The sequence below is a fragment of the Felis catus genome, chromosome C1, assembly GCF_018350175.1.
Source record: "Felis catus isolate Fca126 chromosome C1, F.catus_Fca126_mat1.0, whole genome shotgun sequence".
NCBI classification, from domain to species: domain Eukaryota; kingdom Metazoa; phylum Chordata; class Mammalia; order Carnivora; family Felidae; genus Felis; species Felis catus.
In genome coordinates this window covers 186912781-186936908 of record NC_058375.1, presented here as the reverse complement: position 1 = coordinate 186936908, position 24128 = coordinate 186912781, and the positions used below count along the sequence as shown (strand labels likewise).

Below are 24128 nucleotides of genomic sequence, written 5' to 3'. Positions count from 1 at the left end.
GTATTGGTTTGTGTTAATGTGTGGACTTAGTTCTCAGAGGGTTTTCTTTAGTATTCATACTTCCCCCTCAACTTTCAGCCATGCCCGTCCACCTGTAACACAGAGGGGGCTGGTCTTTCACATTTGGGTGATAGGGAGATTTTTTTAACTGCAAATTCTATTTTTAAAATGGATACAGGAGTATTCATATTATCTCTTTCTTCAGTGAGTTTTGGTGATATGTTTCTTGTAAGAAATTTGTCCATGTCAACTAAGTTGTTCAGTGTATTGGCATAAAGTTTATAAGGATTCTTTTATTTTTTCTTAATATCTGTAGAAAATAACAATAAGAAATTAATGAGAAAACAATCATGTATTTATCTTTGTAAATGCCATTTATGATATTCTTCAATCCTTTGTATAAATCCCTATTTCTATCTGGTTTTCTTTCCTTCTCTTCAAAGGGCATTTCTTATAGTGCTTTTATAAAACTGAAAAAGTCTTTTTTTTTTTTTGCCTTTGTTTTTGAGAGATATTTTTGGTTTATAGAATTCTTGGTTGACAGATTTTTTTTTTTCTTTTAGCATTTTAAAGATAATGCTTCATTGTCTTCTGTCTTGCATCTTTTCTGTCATGCTTATCTTTGAGTCTCTGTGCATAATGTGTCTCTTTCCTCCCTTCAGTTGTTTTAAGATGTTCTCTTTATCACTAGTTTTGAGCAATTTAATTATAATGTGCTTTGGTGTGGTTTTCTTCATATGTCTTGTCTTGGGTTTCATTGAACTTCTTGGAACTGTAGGTTAATAGTTTTTATCCAATTTAGAAAAATTTAGAAAATTTTTTCATCATTGCTTCTTTCAAAAATAAGTTTTTTTTTATCCCTTTTCTTCTCTCTTTTCTCCTTTGGGGAATCCAGTTACAAGTATTGTAGGCTGCTTGAAAATTGTCCCACAGCTCATTAGTGCTTTGTTTTAATTCTCTTTTCTCTGTTTCATTTTGACTAGTGTCTGTTGCTGTGTTTTCAAGTTCACTAATTTTTTTTTTTTCTGCAATGTCTACTGTGCCATTTTTCTTATTCAGTGTAATTTTTACCTTGTTATGGCTTTTATTTTTAGAACTTTGAGTTAGGCCTTTTAAAAAAAATCTATGACTTTACTTAATGGTTTGAATATTTATTGTTTTAAAGTTTTTGCTTATTGTAACATTACTTAATTTTGGGTGAGTTTTGATCAGTTTTTCTCTTCATTTTGGATCTCGTTTTTCTGATTCTTTGCATTCTTGGTAGTTTTTTTTATTGGATGTTTGAGACTGTGAATTTTACCTTGGGGTGTTCTGGATATTTTTGTATTGCTATAAATATTTTTTAGAACTTCCCTGGGATATAAAAGTATTGGCAAACAGTGATTCTTCCAGGTTTTGATAATAAGATTTATTAAGCACTACTAGAGCTTTGTTCAGTAAAAGGCTAATTATTCTCCATTATTTACAAAGGACTCTCATGTACTTTACCCGATTTTCAACCTGGTTGGTGAGAGTAGGTTCTATTGCTGGCTCTGCATGAATTCTGGACATTGCTACTTCTAATTCTTTAGGCATTTCTTTCCCTGACTTCTTCCCTTTCCCTGGCTCACACACATATGTGCCGATCAATTCTCATCTGACTACGAGAAGAGAACCTTCTACAGATAGCTAGAGTTCTTTCTCTGTGCTGCTCTTTCCTTACTCTATCCTACAAACTCTAATACCTTGATCAGCCTGGACTCTCAGCTCTACCTCCTTAACTCAGGAAGTCAGCCAGGTTCCACCTGCTTTTTCCTTCCTTAAAATGCAGCCTGGAAACTCTCCCAAGGAAGGAAAATGGACAACTTCATTGTTCTTCATTATGTGTGCCCAGTGCCTTGAAAAATGTTTATAATCCTCCCCACCTTTTGATTATGTCAGGCAAGAGAGTAAATTCAGTTCCTATCACTGTCTTCTCTAGAAATAGCCTTTCTCTCTTCACTTTTCTTTTTTCCCTCATTACGAGGATCATGACTGAGGGTAAGTATATTGTCTCTCATCCTAGTCTAACCTCAGTCTTAGGCTTGCCTTTTGTTTAGGAACTCACAGTTTTCTTGCCCCAACCCTTACCCCCAAACAGTCATAGACCTGTCCCTAGGTATTGGGCATATGTATTGCTGATATCTTTTTCTAGCCTTTGGCTTGACTTGTCACTCATTCTGTCTTTTCATGACAGATTTAATACAGTACAATTAATGTATTTTTCATTGTTGTTATAGTGCTTTTTTTTATTGCTAGTTTGGCTGCTTCAAAGACACAAAGATGGTTTGCTATGGTTTTTTTGTTTGTTTGTTTTGTTTCATATACTTTGTATACATTTAGATCTGTGTTCTACTTGGGATGTAATTTTGTGAATTGTGTAAGTTTAGAGATCATGGTACATTATTTTCCATAGTGATGTGATATCCAGTTGACCTAGCATCTTTTATTTAAAAGACTGTCTTTTGGGGCAGAGGATCTGAATAGACATTTTCCCAAAGAAGACTTACTTACAGGCAGCCAGTGGGTGCATGCAAAGATGCCCACCTTCACTAGTTATCAGGGAAATGCAAATCAAAACTACAGTGAGGTATTCTCACACCTGTTTGAATGGCTGTTATCAGAAAGATAAGAAGTAACAAGTGTTGGCAAGGATTTGGAGAAAAGGGAACTCTCTGCACTGTTGGTGGGAATGTAAATTGGCACAACTACTATGGAAACTATGGAGTTTCCTCAAAAAATAAAAAAAATTGAACTCCCATATGATCCAACAATTCCACTTCTGGGTACTTATTCAAAGAAAACACAACAAGAACCTAAAAAGATACCTGCACCCCCATGTTCATTACAACTTTATTTATAATACCAAGATATGGAAACAACCTACTGTCAATGGATGCATGGATAAAGAACATGAGGTAGATAGATAGATAGGTATAGATACACATATGGATATGGATATAGATATAGATATGATATAGATATAGATACAGACAGACATAGATATACAATTGACAATTTGGGGTTAGGGGCACTGACACCCTGCACATTCAAAAATTTGTGTATAACTTGTGAATTCCCCAAAACTTTACTAATAGTCTCCTGTTGATCAGGAGCCTTACCAATAATATAGTTGATTAACATAGATTTTGTACATTATAGGTATTATATACTGTATTATAGTAAAGTAAGCTCGAGAAAAGAAAATTTTGAGAAAACAAGGAATAGAAAATACATTTTACAGTATTTATCCACAAAATCTGTATGGAAGTAGACCTGTGCATTTCAAATCCATGTAGCTCAGGAGTCAACGGTATTGACGTCTTAACAATATTAAGCCTTCCATGACCATGGGATGAGTTTTCCTTTATTTATGTCTTTAGTTTCTTTAACCAATGTCTTGTAGCTTTCATTGTACAAGTCTTTAGCCTCATTGGTTAAGTTAATTTATAAGTATTTTATTCCTCTGGATACTATTGTAATAGAATTTTTTGGTAAATGGAATTTTTCCTTTTCAGACTGTCCATTCTTAGTGTACGGAAATGCAACTGATATTTGTGAGTTAACTTTGATTCTGCTACTTTTGGATATGTTTATAGTTCTTTTGGTGGAGTCTTTAGGGTTTTATACATTATATATACAAACATGGTTTTTGCTTTTTCCTTTCCAATTTGGATGCCTGTTATTTCTTTTTCTTGTATATTTACCCTGGCTAGAACTTCCAGTACTATGTTGAATAAAAGTGGTGAAAACAGACATCTTTGCCTTGTTCCTGATCTTAGAGAAAAAACTTTCAGTCTTTCAACCTTGTGTATGATGTTTTCTGGGATTTTCATGTACGGCCTTGATTATGTTAGGATAGGTTCTTTCTATTTTTTTTTTTTTTTTTACATTTTTTATTGAAAAAGGTGTTGAATTTTGTTACATGATTTTCTTGCATGAATTGAGATTATCATGTGGCATTTTCCCTTCTTTCTAGTAATTGGGTTTATTACATTTTTTTCAATGTTTGACTCATCCTTGCATTCCAGGAAAAAAGTTCTACTTGGTTATAGTGTATAATCCTTTTAATATGCTGCTGAATTCTGTTTGCAAGTATTTTGTTGAGGATTTTTGCATTGATGTTTATAAAAGATTTACGGATCTCTTGTTTTGTTGTGTCTTTGTCTGGCTTTGGTATCAGGGTAATATTGGCCTCATAGAATGAATTATGAAGTATTCCCGCTTCTGTTTTTTCAGAAGTTTGGGAGGATTGGTATTAGTTCTTTAAATGTTTGGTGGAATTCATCAGTGAAGCCATCAGGTCCAGGGCTTTTCTTTATCAGAAGATATTTAACTGCTGATTAAATCACTTTACTAGTTATAGATCTATTCATATTTTCTGTTTCTCATGATTTAGACCTGGTAGTTTTTTTATTCCCAGAAATTTGGTTTTCCAATTTGTTGGTGTACAATATTTCATAGAATTCTCCTATAACTCTTTTTATTTCTATAGAATCAGTAGTAATCTTCCCCTTTTCATTTCCAATTTTAGTATTTTGTGTTCTTTTTTTCTTAGTCCATCTCACTAAACCTTGTCAATTTTCTTAATCTTTTCAAAGGACCAACTTTTGGTTTTATTGCTTTTCTCTATTGTTTTTCTGTTCTTTATTTCATTTATCTCTGTTAATCTTTATTTTCTTTTTTTTAAGTAAACTCAGACTTCTATCATCAATGGATTTTTATTTATTTATTTAAGATTTTAATTTTTTTAAATGTTTATTCATTTTTGAGAGAGAGAGAGAGAGAGAGAGAGAGAGAGAGAGAAAGAGAGAGAGAGAATCCAAAGCAGGCTCCAGGCTCCAAGCTGTCAGCACAGAGCCTGACACAGGGCTCGAATCCACAAACTGTGAAATCCTGACCCGAGCTGAAGTCAGACGCTTAACTGACTGAGCCACCCATGCACCCCAATTTTTGTTATTTTCATCCTTCTGCTAGCTTTGGGCTTATTTTTTCCTCCTTTTTCTAGTTTCTTTCTTTCTTTTTTTAAGTTTTCTTGTTTATTTGAGACAGAGGGAGCCCGAGCTTGCACACATGCACGTGTGGGGGAGGAGCAGAGAGAGAGGGGGAAAGTCCCAAGCAAGGCTCCGTGGTATAAGCTCAACGGGGCTCAATCTTATGTCTGATGCTCAACCTACTGAGCCACTCAGGCGCCCCCTTTTCTAGTTCTTTAAGTTGTAAAGTTAGGTTGTTTTGATTTGAGAGCTTTTTTTGTTTTTCAATATAAGCATTTATAATTCTAAATTTCCTCCTTAGCATCACTATTGCTACATCTCATAAGTTTTGGTATATTGTGTGTTTACTTTCCTTTGTCTCTTAAGTATTTTGTAATTTATTTTGTGATTTCTTCTTTGGCCTTTTGGTTTTTTTAAAATCTTTTGTTTAATTTTTATAATTTTATGGATATTCCCATTTTTCTTCTGTTCACTTCTGACTTACTCCTGTTATGATCCCAGAAGACACTATGTGTGATATCTGTTTTTCTTAAATCTATTGATATTTAATTTTTGTCCTAACATATGATCTGTATTGGAAAGTGGCCCAGTTGTACTTGAAGACTATATCAGCTTTTGTTGGGTAGAGTGTTCTGTATATGTGTGTTAGATCTGGTTGGATTATTGTGTTGCTTACATCCTCTGTTTCTCTAATTTCCTTGTGTCTGCTTGTTCTATCCATTATTGTGATGGGGTATTGAAGTCTCCAAATGTTATAAAACTGTTTCTCCCTTCAGTTCTGTCAGTTTTGCTTCAAATAATTTGATGGTGTGTCATTAGGTGCATAAATGTTTATAATTGTTACATCTTCTTGCTGTGTTGAACCTTTTATTACATATAATGTCCTTTGTCTCTTTTTTGAATTAAAGTTTATTTTTCAGATATTAGTATAGCCATCTTTAATCTCTTTTAAGTTACCATTTGCACGGACTATCTTTTTCCATTCTTTTACTCTCTGTGTCTTTGGATTTCAAGTGAGTCTTTTATAGACAGCATATATTTGGATCATGCCTTTTTATCTGTTTTGCCAAACTCTTTTGAAGAGTTTAATCCATTCACATTTATAGTAATTACTGATAAAGAATTCTGTACTTTTGCTATTTGTTTTCTACATATTTTATCTTTTTTTGTTCCATATTTCTGCATTGCTTTTGCATTTAGTTGATTGTTTTAGTGAAATGCTTAAATTTATTTCTCATTTCCTTTTGTGTATATTCTATAGCTGTTTTTGTGTATATATGTGGTTATTGTGGAGATTGAATTTAATAACCTAAAGTTGTAACACTGTAATTTGAATTTGCACTAATTTAACTTCAATAACATAATAAATCTCTACTTCTTTACAGATCCCTTCCCACCCCTTTCAGTTGTTGATTGCATCTTTGTACATTGTATGCTCCAAAACATAAATAATTCTTTTAAATGCATTAGTCTTGATCTAGTTGACAGCAAAATAAATGTCAAGGTTGGTAACTATACATTACCTCACTGTGCAGTCGTGACAGTCTTTTTATGATACTCAGCATGGGACAGTCATAATTAAATTAACCTCAGTGCCTCTTAAGTGCATGGGACCTAAACGAAATAGTCGTGTAAAACCCGTACCTTGAGCAGATTCAGCTTTCCTCCTAAACAGCTTTTACAAATTAAGAAGTGTTTGCAAATAAATAAATGTATTAGTTTAAGTTATGTAGAAAACAAAATGTAGACATATATGCCAGTCACAATAATACTAGCTTTTAGACCAATAGTTGGTTCTTTTTAATGTATTAGTCTCCTAAATCGTGTAAAAAAATGGTTATAGGGACACCTGCGTGTCTCAGTTGGTTAAACATCCAACTTCATTTTTTTTTTATATATGAAATTTATTGACAAATTGGTTTCCATACAACACCCAGTGCTCATCCCAAAAGGTGCCCTCCTCAATACCCATCACCCACCCTCTCCTCCCTCCCACCCCCCATCAACCCTCAGTTTGTTCTCAGTTTTTAAGAGTCTCTTATGCTTTGGCTCTCTCCCACTCTAACCTTTTTTTTTTTTTTTCTTCCCCTCCCCCATGGGTTCCTGTTAAGTTTCTCAGGATCCACATAAGAGTGAAACCATATGGTATCTGTCTTTCTCTGTATGGCTTATTTCACTTAGCATCACACTCTCCAGTTCCATCCACGTTGCTACAAAAGGCCATATTTCATTTTTTCTCATTGCCACGTAGTATTCCATTGTGTATATAAACCACAATTTCTTTATCCATTCATCAGTTGATGGACATTTAGGCTCTTTCCATAATTTGGCTATTGTTGAGGGTGCTGCTATGAACATTGGGGTACAAGTGGCCCTGTGCATCAGGACTCCTGTATCCCTTGGATAAATTCCTAGCAGGGCTATTGCTGGGTCATAGGGTAGGTCTATTTTTAATTTTCTGAGGAACCTCCACACTGCTTTCCAGAGCGGCTGCACCAATTTGCATTCCCACCAACAGTGCAAGAGGGTTCCCGTTTCTCCACATCCTCTCCAGCATCTATAGTCTCCTGATTTGTTCATTTTGGCCACTCTGACTGGCGTGAGGTGATACCTGAGTGTGGTTTTGATTTGTATTTCCCTGATAAGGAGCGACGCTGAACATCTTTTCATGTGCCTGTTGGCCATCCGGATGTCTTCTTTAGAGAAGTGTCTATTCATGTTTTCTGCCCATTTCTTCACTGGGTTATTTGTTTTTCGGGTGTGGAGTTGGGTGAGCTCTTTATAGATTTTGGATACTAGCCCTTTGTCCGATATGTCATTTGCGAATATCTTTTCCCATTCCGTTGGTTGCCTTTTAGCTTTGTTGGTTGTTTCCTTTGCTGTGCAGAAGCTTTTTATCTTCATAAGGTCCCAGTAATTCACTTTTGCTTTTAATTCCCTTGCCTTTGGGGATGTGTCGAGTAAGAGATTGCTACGGCTGAGGTCACAGAGGTCTTTTCCTGCTTTCTCCTCTAAGGTTTTGATGGTTTCCTGTCTCACATGTAGGTCCTTTATCCATTTTGAGTTTATTTTTGTGAATGGTGTGAGAAAGTGGTCTAGTTTCAACCTTCTGCATGTTGCTGTCCAGTTCTCCCAGCACCATTTGTTAAAGAGGCTGTCTTTTTTCCATTGGATGTTCTTTCCTGCTTTGTCAAAGATGAGTTGGCCATACGTTTGTGGGTCTAGTTCTGGGGTTTCTATTCTATTCCATTGGTCTATATGTCTGTTTTTGTGCCATAAACATCCAACTTCAGCTCAGGTCATGATCTCACAGTTTGTGAGTTCGAGCCCCACATCGGGCTCTGTACTGACAGCTCAGAGCCTGGAGCCTGTTTTGGATTCTGTGTCTCCCTCTATCTCTGTCCCTCCCTTGCTCTCTCTCTCTCTCTCTCTCTCTCTCAAAAATAAGTAAATAAACATTTTTAGGAAATGGTTATAAATCATTGTTACAATAATATTAACTTATAATGGCCCATGTATTTGCCTTTGCTGAGATTTTTATTCCTTCACACAGCTTTGAGTTTATTGTCTAGTGTCTTTTTATTTCATTTTGTAGGATTCCCTTGAGCATCTCTTGTAAGACATGTCTAGTGGTAGTGAACTCTCCCTTAGCTTTTTTTTTTTTTTTTTTTAATCTGGGAATGTCTTATTTCTTGTCTCACTTTTGAAGAATAGTTTTGTCAGATGTAGGATTCTTGGTTGCCAGTTTTTTTTCTTTTAGCACTTAGAATATATCAGCCCACTGCCTTCTGGGCTTTAAAATTTCTTATGAGAAATCTGCTTATAGTCTTATTGAGGGTTCCTTTGTTTCTGAGCTCACTTCTGTCTTACTGTTTTCAAGATCCTCTTTGTCTTTCAACAGCTTGATTATAATGTGTCTCAGTGTGGTTATCTTTGAGTTCCTCTTACTTGGAGTTCACTGGACTTCCTGGATGTTTATATTCATGTCTTTCATCAAATTTGGGATGTTTTCAGCCATTATTTCTTTAAATATTTTCTTTACTGGGGTGTCTGGGTGGCTCAGTCAGTTGAGCATCTAACTCTTGATTTTGGCTCAGGTCACAATCCCAGGGTCATGGGATTAAGCTCCACATTGGTTCTGCTTAAGATTCTCTTCCCACCCCCCTCCTCTCCCTATCCTCCCCTCTCCCCCTCCATCTCTCTCCCTCCTCTCCCCTCTCTTGCTCCTGTTCTCTCTCTCTAAAATTAAAAGTTTTTTTAAACAATGAATGAATACATACATACATACATACATACATACATAAATATTTTCTCTACCTCTTTCCCTCTCTTCTCCTTATAGGACTTACACAATGCATATCTTGATCTACTTGTTGGTAGATAGGTCCCTTTGACCTCTGTTTATTTTCTTCAGTCTTTTTGTGTTTTTCAGACAGGATAATTTTCATTGTCCTACCTTGAAGTTTACTCTCTTTCTTCTGCCTACTCACATGTGCCTGTGTATCCCAGAAGTGAAATTTTCATTTCAGTTTTTGTATTTTTCAGCTGCAGAATTTTTTTTGGTTTTGTTTTAGTTTTTCTGTGTCTTTATATTTCCATTTTATTCATATCTCATTTTCTTAACTTTCTCCACATATTCCTTAGTTCCTTAAATACCTTTAAGACAGTTGTTTTAAAGCCTTTGTCTAATATATCTGCCATCAGGTCTTCTTCAGGAACAGTTTTTCTTTGAATGGGCCACTCTTCCCTGTTTCTTCACACACCTTGTGTGGTTTTTGTTGTTGTTGTTGTTGAATGCTAGACATCTTAATATAACAATGTGAAACTCTGGAAATCAGATTTTTGTCCTTCCTTAGGGTTTTCCATCCTTTTTTGTCCCTCCCACCTTGTTTTTGTTTTTATTTTATTGTTTGTTATAAGCTATCTCCGTGCCAAGGGTCAGCCTAAGATGTAAACTTAATGTCTTTTCTGTGCACATTCTGGGCATGCATGATCACTTTCTATTTTTCCCTTCATATGCAGTTGTTTTTGTCTTGGTCTCCAATGTCTGGCTCCCAAAAGGGGAAAAAGAGAAAAATGGAGGTGGGGGGGAATATGGGAACAGGCCATTAAGTCCCCTGAAAGTCGCTTTAGTGGGAGGAGTGAGGTTTACAACAATGAGGGGAGATGGGACAACAATGGTTGCCCAGCTCTTTTTCTGTACCTCCATGATCAGAAGCAGCAGTCAGCAATCAGAGCACAAATATTTGATATTTGTTGGACAGAGTCCTATTTGCCCATCCTGGCTCCTGCAAGCTGCTATAGAAACATGTGCTTTGCTCCTTGCTATGTGGCTCAGGGTGGGGGATGGGTAGCTATTGCTGTGCTGAGAGCTGAAATTGACCAAAATTAATCACAATTAAAATAAAAACCACAGGTCTTTCCATGGAAGTTTTAAGCATTCAGTAGACTTCAGAGTTCCAAAACAGATTCTGCAGGTATGATTGTTGTCTAGATGCTGATAGACTCCTGGTGCTCTTAACTCTGTCATCTTCCCAGAGTCCTCTCCTCCACCTTAATACTTTAAAGTTTTTTTTTTTTTTTTTAATGTTTATTTATTTTGAGAGAGAGTCCATGTACATGTGCGTGTGTACCGGGGAGGGGCAGGCAGAGAGAGAGGGAAAGGGAGAAAAAAAAAAAAAACCCAAGCAGGCTCTGCATTGTCAGCCCAGAACCCAACATGGGGCTCCATCGAATACATGAACCGAGAGCTCATGATCTGAGCTGAAACCAAGACTCGAATGCTTAACCCAACTGACCACCCAGGTGTTCCTCCTCCACCTTAGTTTTTAAAACAAGCATCATGCTTGATTTTTTTTTAAGTTGATTTATTTATTTTGAGAGAGACAGAGACAGCATGAGTGGGGGAGGAGCAGAGAGAGAGGAAGACAGAGAATCCCAAGCAGGTTCCATACCGTCAGCACAGAGGCCAGTCAGGGGGCTTGAACTCATGAAACTGCGAGATCATGACCTGAGCCAAAATCAGATGCTTTAACTGACTGAGCCACCTAGGTGCCTCTACCTTAATTTTTAAAGGATATTTTTGCTGGTTATGTAAAGGATATTTACTATATTCTAGATTGGCAGTTATTTTCTTTTGTCCTTTTAACTATCATTCTGTTATATACTGGTTTCTTTTGTTTCCGTTGAGAAATTTGCTGTCAATCTTACTGTTTCTTTGAAGGTCAGCTGAATTTTTTCTATGCTTTTTATATGAATTTTTTCTTTTTTCACTCATTCATTTTATAGTTTGATGATGATTTCCTGGGTATGGTGTTCTTTGAGTATATTCTGCTTGGAGTTGGCAGAGTGTCTTGAATCCCTGAATTGATTTCTTTCATCAGTTTTGTAAAACTGTTATTCTTTGAATATTGCTTATATCTGTTTCTGCTCTTGTCTGGAACCTTGATTGTATGTATATTGACATTTTGAGCATATCTTCCATTTATCTTAAGCCTTTCCTCCAACTTTTCCCCTCTCTTCTAGTCTTCTTTCTTCTTTCCTACTTTCTTTCTCATTTATAGTTTGGTATTTTTTACTGACTTACCTTCTTTTTTTTTTTTTTTTTAACGTTTATTTATTTTTGAGACAGAGACAGAGCATGAACGGGGGAGGGGCAGAGAGAGAGGGAGACACAGAATCGGAAGCAGGCTCCAGGCTCTGAGCCATCAGCCCAGAGCCCGACGCGGGGCTCGAACTCACGGACCGCGAGATCGTGACCTGGCTGAAGTCGGACGCTTAACCGACTGAGCCACCCAGGCGCCCCTTACCTTCTAATCCTATGGTCTGCTGTGTCCAGTTTGCTATAAAACTAATATATTGAGTTCTTAATTTCATATATATTGTATTTTTCAGTTTTAGAATTTACATTTTTTTTATATCCTAATTCATTGGTCAAATTTTCTACCTCATCAGTTTTGTCGATTTTTTGCTCTAGTACCTTATTCAGAATTATTGTATGTTTTAATAGTATTCTGCTATAACACTACCTTTTTTAAGTTTATTTATTTTGAGAGAGAGAGAGAGCACGCGCGAGAGGGGAAGGGGCAGAGAGAGAGAGAGAGAATCCCAAGCAGACTCTGTACTCTCATCATGGAGCCCGACATGAGCCTGAATCCATGAACCAGGAGATCATGACCTGAGCTGAAACCAAGAGCCAGATGCTCAACTGACTAAGCCACCCAGGCACCCCCAGAATTATTTTAAATAGTTGTCCTTGTGTGTGAACTTTATTGTTGGATCATCTGTGGATCTAGTTTTCTCTTAATTATTGGTCATGTTTGTCACTTAGTATATTTAGTAATTTTTTATTGTGTGCTAGACCTTGTATATGAAAGAACCATAGAGGCTTCAAACAGTGTTACCTCCCTGACAGGGTCCCCACCCTTTTTTTTTTTTCTGTTGCTCAAGTGGCTGAGGGGCTTATTACTTCCAATTTATCTATCAGGAGTTGAATTGTTCTGAAGCTGTGCTAAAGTTTAATAAAACTCAGGTTTCCTATCCATCGCTGTGTTGGTTTTTTTGTTTGTTTGTTTGTTTGCTTGTTTGTTTGTTTTTGCCCCTTAAATTGAGAACCTAGTGAGTACCTGTATCCTTAACCCTGAAAGATTGTTGAAGAGTCATCTCTACAGAGATTCCCAGTATAGCTCTCAAGTCAGCCTGCTTATACTGCTTCAAAATCTGGCAATTGTCTTGGTGGCTCAAAATTCCCAAGGTACAAAAAGAGAGTTTCCTTGACATCAAATGACCCTTCCCAAAGTATGACCATTTCTTGCGTATCTTTCCAGAGGTTTTCTCTTAGTCCTCGTCAAGGTTTTTCACCCACTGCAGAACTCATGAAATGAAAATCTTACGTGATAGTCAATACATAAGAGATAAAAAGCTGCTATGGTTGGATTGGGAGGCTCTGACACATCTTTAGTTTGAAAAACATCAGAGACTTTGCAATGATCATATAACTTTACTCCAAGAGAATTTTATTGTGGTCTTATTTGTATTTTTTAAATCATATTTTGTTTATGAACATATTTTAAAATGTTAAGTTTTTTTTGGTGTTTTAGATTTTAAAGTTGTGATACGATTTTGAATCAAAGTGGTAGAGTATAATGTGGTCAGCAGCTACTTAAAAATAGCTTCTACTTTCAGAGGAAAGTATACTTTTAGCAATTTGAAAAGTTTTCTCACTGATCAAAATAATTTCAATATGTTTTTGTACCAAAACTTCAAGTAATAGCATTTCCTGTGTTCTTTTTAAAAATGATAAAATTTTCAGTTCTGTGAAACTCATCCAAAATGATGATATAGCCATTGATACTTATTATTTAAGGTTGATGATACACTGCATATTGAAATTTTAATGATTGTGTGTGTGTGTGTGTGTGAGAGAGAGAGAGAGAGATATCACTGTGATGTGTTCCAAAAGTTGGATTAATGGAATTTTTGACTGAAAAGGACTGATTTTTATAGATTATTCAAGTGAAACTCCCTAATATTTAAGTCAGCTCCTCAAGGTCTTACAGGTAATTAATGGGAAATTTGAAACTAAAACTCAAACTTCATTTCTCTAAATCTGCTATTTAAAAAAAAAATTTTTTTTTTTAACGTTTATTTATTTTGGAGACAGAGAGAGACAGCATGAATGGGGGAGGGTCAGAGAGAGGGAGACACAGAATTCAAAACAGGCTCAAGGCTCTGAGCCATCAGCCCAGAGCCCGACGCGGGGCTCGAACTCACGGACCGCGAGATCATGACCTGAGCTGAAGTCGGGTGCTTAACCGACTGAGCCACCCAGGCGCCCCTGCTATTTTTTAAATTTGGTTTAATGATGGTATACAAGTGTATGCTGGTCATTATAGAAAGCTTTTTAATCCCTAATTATTTTTAAAAATAGATAAATTGTATTATAAATGTTTTATCAAAATTGTTTTTTATTTCATGAGAATATTATCTTAATATTTCAGTTTTTTAATTTTTATTTTTATAGAGCTGGAAAATATTGAAGTCTCAACAAATGAATTCCACACTTGAATTCTGCCGCATTCCTATGCCACCTCCTCCTTTACAAAACTGATCTTAGAACAGAGGTAAAATTATGAAATTAAACTTTTTAAAAGTTAAAGAATTTTTCCATACAATTAGACATGTTGGAATTTTTGGTCATCTTTGGTGGGTAGCTTCTATTTATTTAGCAATTTTACCTAAGAGACTTGAAATAATCACATCTTAATTACTGCCTTTGGGTTTTACTTTTGAAATACTTTTTAATAGTTTTTAGTAGTTGTGTCTTTTTACCTTCTTGTTGCCTAAATCTTTACAGGTACTGAATAATTGAATTTACTCATCATAATTGTATTATGTAACTACATTGAGATCAGTGCTGTCCAATAGAATTTCTGTGATGATGTCTGTGTTCTTTATCTCTGTTCTCCAGTATGGCTGCATGTAGCTACTGAGCACTTGAAATGTAGCTAGTGCAACTAAGGAATTGAGTCTTTAAATTTTATTTTTGTTTATTTTATTTTATTTTAATTTAATTTAAATAGCTATATGTGGCTAGTGGCTACCATATTGAATGGTGCAGCTTTAGGGTTTTTTTGAGAAGTTGATATTTACAATAAATGCACATCTTGAGTACTCAAATTTCAGATTTATACCTTGAAATATTGTTATAGTTGTTGGCCTAGTTTGAAAATTTGCAATAGCAAAAACCATTTTTTATGATTTCATATGTTTCCCTGATAATTGTATAGCTTTGTTTATCCAGTAATCCCTAGAGAGCAGTTACCATAATTAGTTTTTCTCACTGATGTGTTAACTTATTTAATCTTAAAAAAACGAAAAAACAAAACTTTGACATAGGTACTTACATTATCTCCCTTTTATAAATGAGGAATTTGAGGCCATAAATTAGTGGAGTAATTTTTCCACAGATGCATAGCTGGTAGGTCATGGAACTGGAATTTGAACTCAGGCAGTCTAGAGCCAGACCCCCATACTCTAACCATTAGGCTGTACTGCCTCTTATAATCTGATTCTTTATAAATTGACAATTTCTGAAAAAGATACAAGCTGTCAGCCAAGACACAATTTCTGCCTGTGTAGGCCATGGAAAGCTTATTGTACTTGGATGAGTACAGTGAGTTTGCTTCCTGGCAAGTAGTTATTGACCTTCAGATCACGTTCCAGCAGTTTCTTATTTTGTTCATTATGTTGTATTCAGGGCTTGCTAATAAAGGTTGCCATTACCATGGCCATCAAAAAGATAATTATTTCCTGTGATGTCTTTTTACTTTGTTAAATAGTCTGAAAGTAAGGCAGTATGGGCCCAAATTGAGCTGCATGCTGGAATATCAGTTTGATTTTTGCTTTTAAGACTTTAATTTTTTTAAAGTAATCTCTAGACCCCACGTGGGGCTTGAACTCATGATCTCGAGATCAAGAGTCTCCTGCTCTACCTACTGAGCCAGGCAGGCATCCCTTGATTTTTGCTTTTAAATATACTTTCTATATACCAGATAATGGGATGGGTATAATATACAGTGGAAAAAATCTACAGAATTATACATTGTCTGGTTAAATAAAAGGGAAACTTTTAGTACATTTATAACTACGTTCACAGCTACCTCCAGATACTAAGGTACTGAGAATAGTTAGGAAATCCATATTTACAAAATTTCTCTGTAACCAGCACTATTCTGTTTTTCAAATGAAGGTACTTGAATATTTTTAGGATTTTAGATATAGTAAGTAAAACTAAAGCCCAAAGGATTTAATTGATTTGTCCAAGGTCACATAAGCAGTGTGGTTCATTGATTCAACAAATACACAGAAGTACCTGCCACTAAGTCCAGATACCATAGTATGTTTGTTAGCTTTGAGTATATAGTGAATACTCAAATGTGACCAAAACAGAAAGGGACCATTTTCATATAACTTAATAATCTTATAGGGAAGATAGATAATAAGTAATAAGATCTAAGAAGCCAGGTATAAAGTCCAAAGCTCTAGGAAGGAAATGAACCATATTTGTTGGAATGGAAAGTAGTAGAGTAGGGAGAAAGGGATGCTATTTAGATGAAGTGGTGAAGAAAGGCTTGCTGAGACTAACAGGATTGGAAGAAGGTAGCTATTTGTATAGCAGTAGTAAGACAGCATTCTAGGCTGGAAAGAATCCCTGGGGTGAAGGGGTACATGAAGTTATAGAAAAACTTAAGAGTATGGCCAGGACATAGAAAGCTGTGGGGAGTAGTATGAGCTACAAGAAAGGGGACAAGGTACATTTTTCAACCATAGGTTTTGGAATAGGCATTAAGTTAAAATCCTAGTTTTACCAGTTCAACTGTGTTACCTTGTGTGGGTCATTTGACCTAATTTACACATTAATTTTCTTATCTATTAGTTGGGAATAACAGAGATTATTTTATAGTACCATATATAGTGTCAGGAAAATTAAGTATATAATACTTGTAGCAAACATTTAAAGTGTTTACTTGTGATAAGAATTATTCTTTTTTTTTTAAGTTTATTTTTATTTATTCTGAGAGAGAGATAGAGAACAAGTGGAGGAGGGGATGAGAGAGGGGAGAGAGAAGAAATCCCAAGCAGGCTCCACGCTGTTAGTGCAGAGCCCAGTGTGGAGCTCAAACTCATGAACCATGAGATCAAGCCACCAGGTGCCCTGATAAGAACTATTCTAAGTACACAATAATTATATGAAATAAGTACTGTGCTGCTGTTATCCTTCTTTTTGAAACCAGAGAAATGAGGCACAGAGGGTTTAAGTAAGCTAGTAAGGGGGTCACTGTAGCAAGTGAGTACCCTTAAATTTAGACCAATCTGGCTCCAGAGTCCGTGCTCAGAGTGGGTCCTGGTAATCTCGTAAGTGGGTTTGTGAGGTCAAAATTGTTTTTTATATTAATACTAAGACAGTATTTGCTGCCTTCATTGTCATTCTCTGATGAATACACAGTGAAGTTTTTCAGCAACAGATTGAATGCGGAAGTAATTATGAGATTTGCAAAAAAAAAAAAAAATGTAAAACAACAAATACTAATCTTCTCACCAAATTTGCTTTTGTTTGGGAAAAATAAAATTTCACTTTAAAACATGTCAAAAAAACCCCACTGTGTTAACATGTAATGGGCTTATTTTTTTAAATGAGTTAATAAACTTTTTAAATGTAGGAGTGAAAGGGGGTTCTGAGGCAAAAAGTTGATTTGCTGCTCTAACCCACTAGATTCTACTGCTTTATTAATCAGATAAATTATAGAAAACAACTGATACAATGTTCATACTTGATAGGCTCACTAGTAATTTACTTTTTTTAAAAATTTGTTTTAACATTTACTTATTTTTGAGAAAGAGAGAGAGAGAAAGAGCATGAGCGGGGAAGGGGCAGAAAGAGAGAGGGAGACACAGAATCCAAAGCAGGCTCCAGGCTCTATGCTGTCAGCACAGAGCCCGAAGCGGGGCTTGAACCCATGAACCGTGAGATCATGACCTGAGCCGAAGTCAGACATTTGGCTGAGCCACCCAGGCGCCCCTACTTTTTCCTTACTTTTAAGATAATTTTCTTTACATTTTAACATTTTTGAAATCAAGATATGTCTTGACTGAATAAACTTCAGCTACCAGGCAAGTAAATTGTGAAATAGCAACAGTCATCCTTATTCGGTATTTTGAGAATTTAGCTTTGTGAATTCCTTTATTCATTTATCATTTCAATTAATACTAGTAGCACCATATTGAGGTAAATTTTTTTATTAAAAATTTTTTTAATGTTTGTTATTTTTGTGTTACGTTTTTAATTGAGTTTCCATCTGTAAATTGTTGCTTAAAATGTCTATAAAATATCACAGTATAATATAGCTTTGCAGTGAATAATGGTCTCAGCTGAAGATTGCCTGACATGTGCCAATTAATTAAGAGAAAATTTGCCAGATCCCTCAGTCTCTAATTTCAAACCCGAACAAGGTTGATATTCCTGTTTGATGCATTTGGGAGAATATCTACCTGTCAAACGTTTCTGGGTGCTTTTTAAAGAAGCTATCAACTTCCAACCATATTTAATTTGGAAAAATAAAATTATTAAGCTTAATCACATGGAAAAAGCAGGCAGAAATCTCAGGTTTTGGCCAAAAATAAAAACTGTCGTTACTGCAGGTGCTAAATAATTGAGTTCATGAGATAAGTAACTAAATCAATAGATGTTTGAGTACCTGTTATGTGCCTCACACTTGAGATATAGAACCTTCTCTGTGAAGTACGGATTCTAGTGGGAAAGACAGACAATAATAAGTAAATAAATAAGATAATTATGATTTTGCTAACTGCTATGAAGGAAACGGACAGAATGATAGGGGATGGAAGGAAGAGGAATTTGGGGAGCCAATTTATTTTCAACCTTTATTTATTTTTGGAACAGAGAGAGACAGAGTATGAACGGGGGATGGGCAGAGAGAGAGGGAGACACAGAATCGGAAACAGGCTCCAGGCTCCGAGCCATCAGCCCAGAGCCTGACGCGGGGCTCGAACTCACAAACCACGAGATCGTGACCTGGCTGAAGTCGGACGCTTAACCGACTGCGCCACCCAGGCGCCCCTGGGGAGCCAATTTAAATATAGTAAGTAGAGGGAGCTTCTCTGAGGAAGTGACATTTGAACTGAGTCTAATCCAGATATAAAGAGAGGGCTGGGAGAGTGTGCCTTATGGCTAGTAGAACAAAGATGTCCAGAAGCGTAAAGCATAATTTAAATTTTTTTTTAATGTTTATTTATTTTTGAGACAGAGAGAGACAGAGAATGAGCAGGGGAGGGGCAGAGAGAGAGGGAGACATAGAATCTGAAGCAGGGTCCAGGCTCTGAGCTGTCAGCACAGAGCCTGATGCGGGGCTCAAACTCATGACCTAAGCCGAAGTCAGATGCTCAACCGACTGAGCCACCCAGGCACCCCAGCATAAAGGATAATTTAAAAAGTCATATGTGATTATATGGATAAGCTTATGTTCTTGTCCTTTAGTTAAACATTTTTTCATTTTAATAAAGGTTTGTTTCTTATTTTCTACTTAAATTTGTTACTGAACAAATTACAGTCTTAAAATTAGTAGTATTGTAGAGTTGAAGAAATATGGTGGTATTTGGTTTTAATTATTAACACCACTGTATTTCTGTATTTAAAAGTATTACATGGACTCTTGGGTGGCTCAATGGGTTAGGCGTCCGACTTTGGCTCAGGTCATGATTTTGCGGGTTCGTGAGTTCAAGCCCCATGTCGGGTTCTGTGCTGACAGCTCAGAGCCTGGAGCCTGCTTCTTATTCTGTGTCTCCCTCTCTCTCTGCCCCTCCCCCATTCATGCTCTGTCTCTCTCTGTCTCAAATATAAATAAACACTAAGAAAAAAAAAAGTTAAAAAAAAAAGTATTACCTTGGAGTCATTTTAAAAATAGTATTGGTAGAAAAAAAAATAGTATTGGTAGAAACTAAAGTGATTTGATAAACAAATTTGTTGTTATAGAAGAGATTAGATAGGAATTTAAAATAATGAGTTTAACCTGAATGTGAGACTTTCTCTTTTTTTTTCTGAAGGATTACTTGGGGAGCTTTTTAAAATATGTATTCCAGGCTCTATATCAAATAGGGATTCTGATGCAATATATATCAGATAAAAAGATTTGTGGGGTTTTTTTGAAAATAATATTTGGGTTTCTTTTTTATTTTAAAAGCAGTTGATGTTCTTTGTAGAGAATTGGAAAAAAATATTAAATTTAGTTGCTTTTCCTTGCCCTTTTCTATAAAGCAGTAGCATACATTTTAAAAATCTTCTAATCCCTTGTAGTTAGCAAAAACATAACTTAGTAGTTTATAAATTTTTCCTAAAACATAGAAACCTGGATTTAAGCCATTTTTATATTTTAAATATTTATGTTAAAAACTTTTTCATTTTGGGGGCACCTGAGTGGCTCAGTCAGTTGAGTGTCTGACTTCAGCTCAGGTTATGATCTCAAGGTTCGTGGTTTTGAGCCCCATATCAGGATCTGTGTTGACAACTCAGAGCCTGGAGGCTGCTTCAGATTCTGTGTCTCCCTCTCTCTCTGCCCCTTCCCGGCTCATGCCGTGTCTCTCTCTCTGCCTCTCAAAAATGAATAAACATTAAAAAAATTTTTTTTAAGTTGCTCATTTTGACTTTTTAAAGTTTATTTTTGTGTAACAATAGCTAGTTAGAAAACACAGTGAAGGGGCTGCTGGGTGACTCAGTCAGTCAAGGATCCAACTCTTGATTTCAGTGCAGATCACAATCTCATGGTTCTTAGGATTGAGCCCCGCATTGGGTTCTGCGCTGACATTGCAGAGACTGCTTGGGATTCTCTCTCTCTCTCTCTCTCTCTCTCTCTCTCTCTCTCTCTCTGCCCATCCCTAGCTGTCTCTAAATAAATAAACTTAAAAAAAAATAATGAAAAATAACCACAGTCACAAGATAATATAAACCATACAGGAATCAACTTAATTGGAAATGTGTTGACCTACGTGAAGAAAAAATAAAATTTATATTAAGATGTATAGAAGAGGATTTTTAATAAAGAGCAATGCCATGCTTCTGTATGGGTTAACTCAATGTTGTGGAGATGTGATTTGGAATTAATTTGTAAACTCCTATGAGAATGGAGTGTAGGAAAGAAACTTACCAATATAATTCTAATATTCCTCTGGAAGAAAGAAGCAGGCAGTAATAAACACATTTTTAGGAAAAAGAATCTCTATACAAGAAGGGACTTGGAATATTTTTTACTAAGCTACAGTAATTAAAACATTATAGTCCTGGTGCAAAATTAATGGGAAAGTAGCTCAGAAATAGTTCCAAATGTATGTAAGACTTTTTGTATGTGACAAAAATAGCATTTCAAGTAACTGAGGAAAAACTGGACATAAAATATATTAGAACAATTTAGAGCTGTCAGGAGAAGAACATTTGTTAGATCTTAATCTCATATCACATTCTAAAGTAACTTCCAGATTGTTTAAACTATAAATGTCATTTCTAATTTTAGAAGATTCACACTTAACTAAACAAGCAGAGCGATTTTTAAAATATAATAACATATATCGTGGTATCTTATACATCACAGCATTTTGTGTATAAAATCTTTAATGTTTTGGCAATAGGTATGAATGTTGATACTAATTTTTATTATCTTAGTTTTAAAAGTCATGTATATCATATTAATAAATGCAGGAAAATGAAAGCCTTTATATTTAGATTTATTTAGATATTTTCATGCTGAGGTATTAGCTTTATAAGTAGAGTAGGGAGAAATTATTCTGTACATGTGACAGTCATGTGCTTTAAAAATACATGATTGGGGGCACCTGGGTGGTTCAGTTGGTTAAACGTCTGACTTTGGCTCAGGTCATGATCTCACAATATGTGAGTTCGAGCTTTGCATTGGGCTCTGCTCTGACAGCTCAGAGCCTGGAACCTGCTTTGGATTCTGTATCTCCCTCTCTCTCTGCCCTTCTCCTCCTTGAGCCCTGTCTCTTTCTCTCTCTTTCTCAAAAATAAACATTAAAAAAAAAGATGGAGTATGGTTTTGAGAGTTTATTTATATTTGGATATACTATCAATAATATTTATATCCTGTGACCTTAAAATTTCAAATCCAGTTTTTACAAGTGTTCTTTTCTTACAGAAAAGAACAGAAAATACATAAATAAGTATGAAGATGTTCATTGCAGCATATTTTTTTTTTTGTAATATAGGAAAATTGAAAACAACCTATGTGTTTATCAGTAAACTATTAAATGGTAAGTTTTGGGCTTAATTGCTCTGTGGCTGTTAAAAAGAATGAGATCTATAGGTCTTCCATATTTTTAGCAACTGAAAAAAGCATATTGTAGAAAACTATATCTGATGAACATGTGACTATAAACTATATACATGTACTTATATATAAACATGCATATACATAAATATATATTTGAAAGAAAAATAAATACCAGATGGTTGACTCTGTTTAATCTTCATGGGTAGGAGAGATAGTTGGGATTTCCTTTTCTTTTTTTTTTCTTTACATACATATACCATTTATAATATTTGAACATTATTTAATAATTGACTATCAACCATTAATTCATATTTGCAGCTAAATATATTTGTAAAATTAAAAAGATAACAGTTGATATGCAGGGCAGAAATCGCTTTTTAATTTTCCAGGAAATAAAAAATTGATATCAGTTGAAATCCGGCAATAGAGATACAGGAGTTTTTTTAAGTTACAATTTGTTTATTGGAAATCAGTCCTTGGTGTCACCACTACAATGAAATTATGCTTTTCTTACATGGTAATAAATATATCAGAAGTATTTACCTTCTTTTCTGGAGTACTCTTCAAAGAGGATGTAAAATTCTGTTTTTCTTCTTAATCTTGTGGTCCATTGAGCTCATTAGAAATGATAAAGTGGTAGGAAGAAGATGCTATAAATTATATTAACAAAGCAGCCCCTTTTGTTTATATCTGCATTAGAGACTTGAGGAAAGGAAATACTAAAGGGAGATGAAGATATTAGAATTTATACTTAAATTATTTCCTAAGAAACTAATGTAGGTTTTGTTTTAATACACTAAATTTGATGCTTAATAAAAATGTAACCTGGGGCACCTGGGTGGCTCAGTTGGTTAAGCGTCTGACTTAATCTCAGTTCAGGTCTTGGTTTCAGGATTGTGAGCTCAAGCCCTGTGTTGGGCTCCAGGCTGGGCGTGAAGCCTATTTAAAAAAAAAAAAAAAAAAATGTAACCTAGCTTACTTATTTTTTAGGTGCTTTGTAAGTCAAAAACATTTCTTTAAAAATTTTTTTTAATGTTTATTTATTTCTGAGACAGAGAGAGACAGAGCATGAGTGGGGGAGGGGCAGAGAGAGAGGGAGACACAGAATCAGAAGCAGGCTCCAGGCTCTGACTTGTCAGCACAGAGCCCGACGTGGGGCTCGAACTCACAAACCGTGAGATCATGACCTGAGCTGAAGTTGGTCACTCAACTGACTGAGCCACCCAGGCTCCCCCAAAACATTTTTATTCTCAGTAGCTGTTCAGGTATTTTAGTTTCCAGAGACTTGGTAGGAATTCTCAGAGCAAATGCTGTGGCAAGACTGAAATTTCTTTAGTCTTCATACTATTGGGAAATTTGTAGCTAGATGTGAAAAGGATACTAGTCCTCTCTCTGCATTGTAGCCAGGTGAGCTTTTCAAACCTTGAATCTTATAATCCATCTGCCTAAAATCCTTAGTCACTTTCTATGCTTAAGGCAGACTGTAAATTCCTATTTATACCATCTGGGCCATGCCTACCTTTCTACACCCTCAACGTTTGTCCCTTGCTTTTTGGTCACTTGGATCTTCTTTCAGATTTCCTGTGTTTTCTTCTTGCCACAGGGCCATTATATACACTGTTCCCTCTTTTGAGAATGCTCTTTTCCTAATTCTTTAACTCTACTGATCTTTGTTATCTCACCTTAACTGTTACCTTAGAGAAGTCTTCTTTGATTCCCTCATCAATGTTAGGTTCCTTTTATTGTGCTTTTGTGCATCATGACTTCTTATTCTTCATCTCTTTGCAAAAATGCATTTAGTTTTCTGTACTAGATAAATGCTTCATTATAGTGACTTTCCATCTGGTTTTATCATTGTATTACCAGCTCCTAGCATAATGGCTGTCATTGTTGGTGTTTAAGAAATACTTATGGAATGGATCAGTGAATTTCTGACTAAATCTTGCCTTTGCTTTAAAGTCGTCTCCTGGAGTTCTGAGCAGCTTTCAGAGGCAACTACCTTAGGGTATTTAGACAATTGTTCATAAACATTTTTTATTGAGGTATAATTTATGTAGAGTCAGAGGTACATTAATCATAGTTCTGTCATGGAATCCATTTTTAGGTGAAGAACGAGGTTTCAAAAGGTAGTACCACTTAACTGTTGTTTAAAAGGAAAAAAGGGAATTCTGACATTGATTTGAACAATCATCATAATAAATGTGGGAACCTCACAAAATTACTTCTTTGAAGGCCATTGTCATTTGGATATATGGCTGTG

The 24128-nt window shown here is 35.5% G+C and overlaps 1 protein-coding gene across 1 annotated transcript in view; it reads left to right on the top strand.

The window, feature by feature from the left end:
• Positions 1 to 24128, top strand: part of FAM126B (family with sequence similarity 126 member B) — a 92893-nt gene that overhangs the window by 17958 nt on the left and 50807 nt on the right. The window contains 1 exon segment of the mRNA XM_019838445.3: positions 14035 to 14134. The gene's annotated coding sequence lies outside the window, so the exon portion shown is untranslated.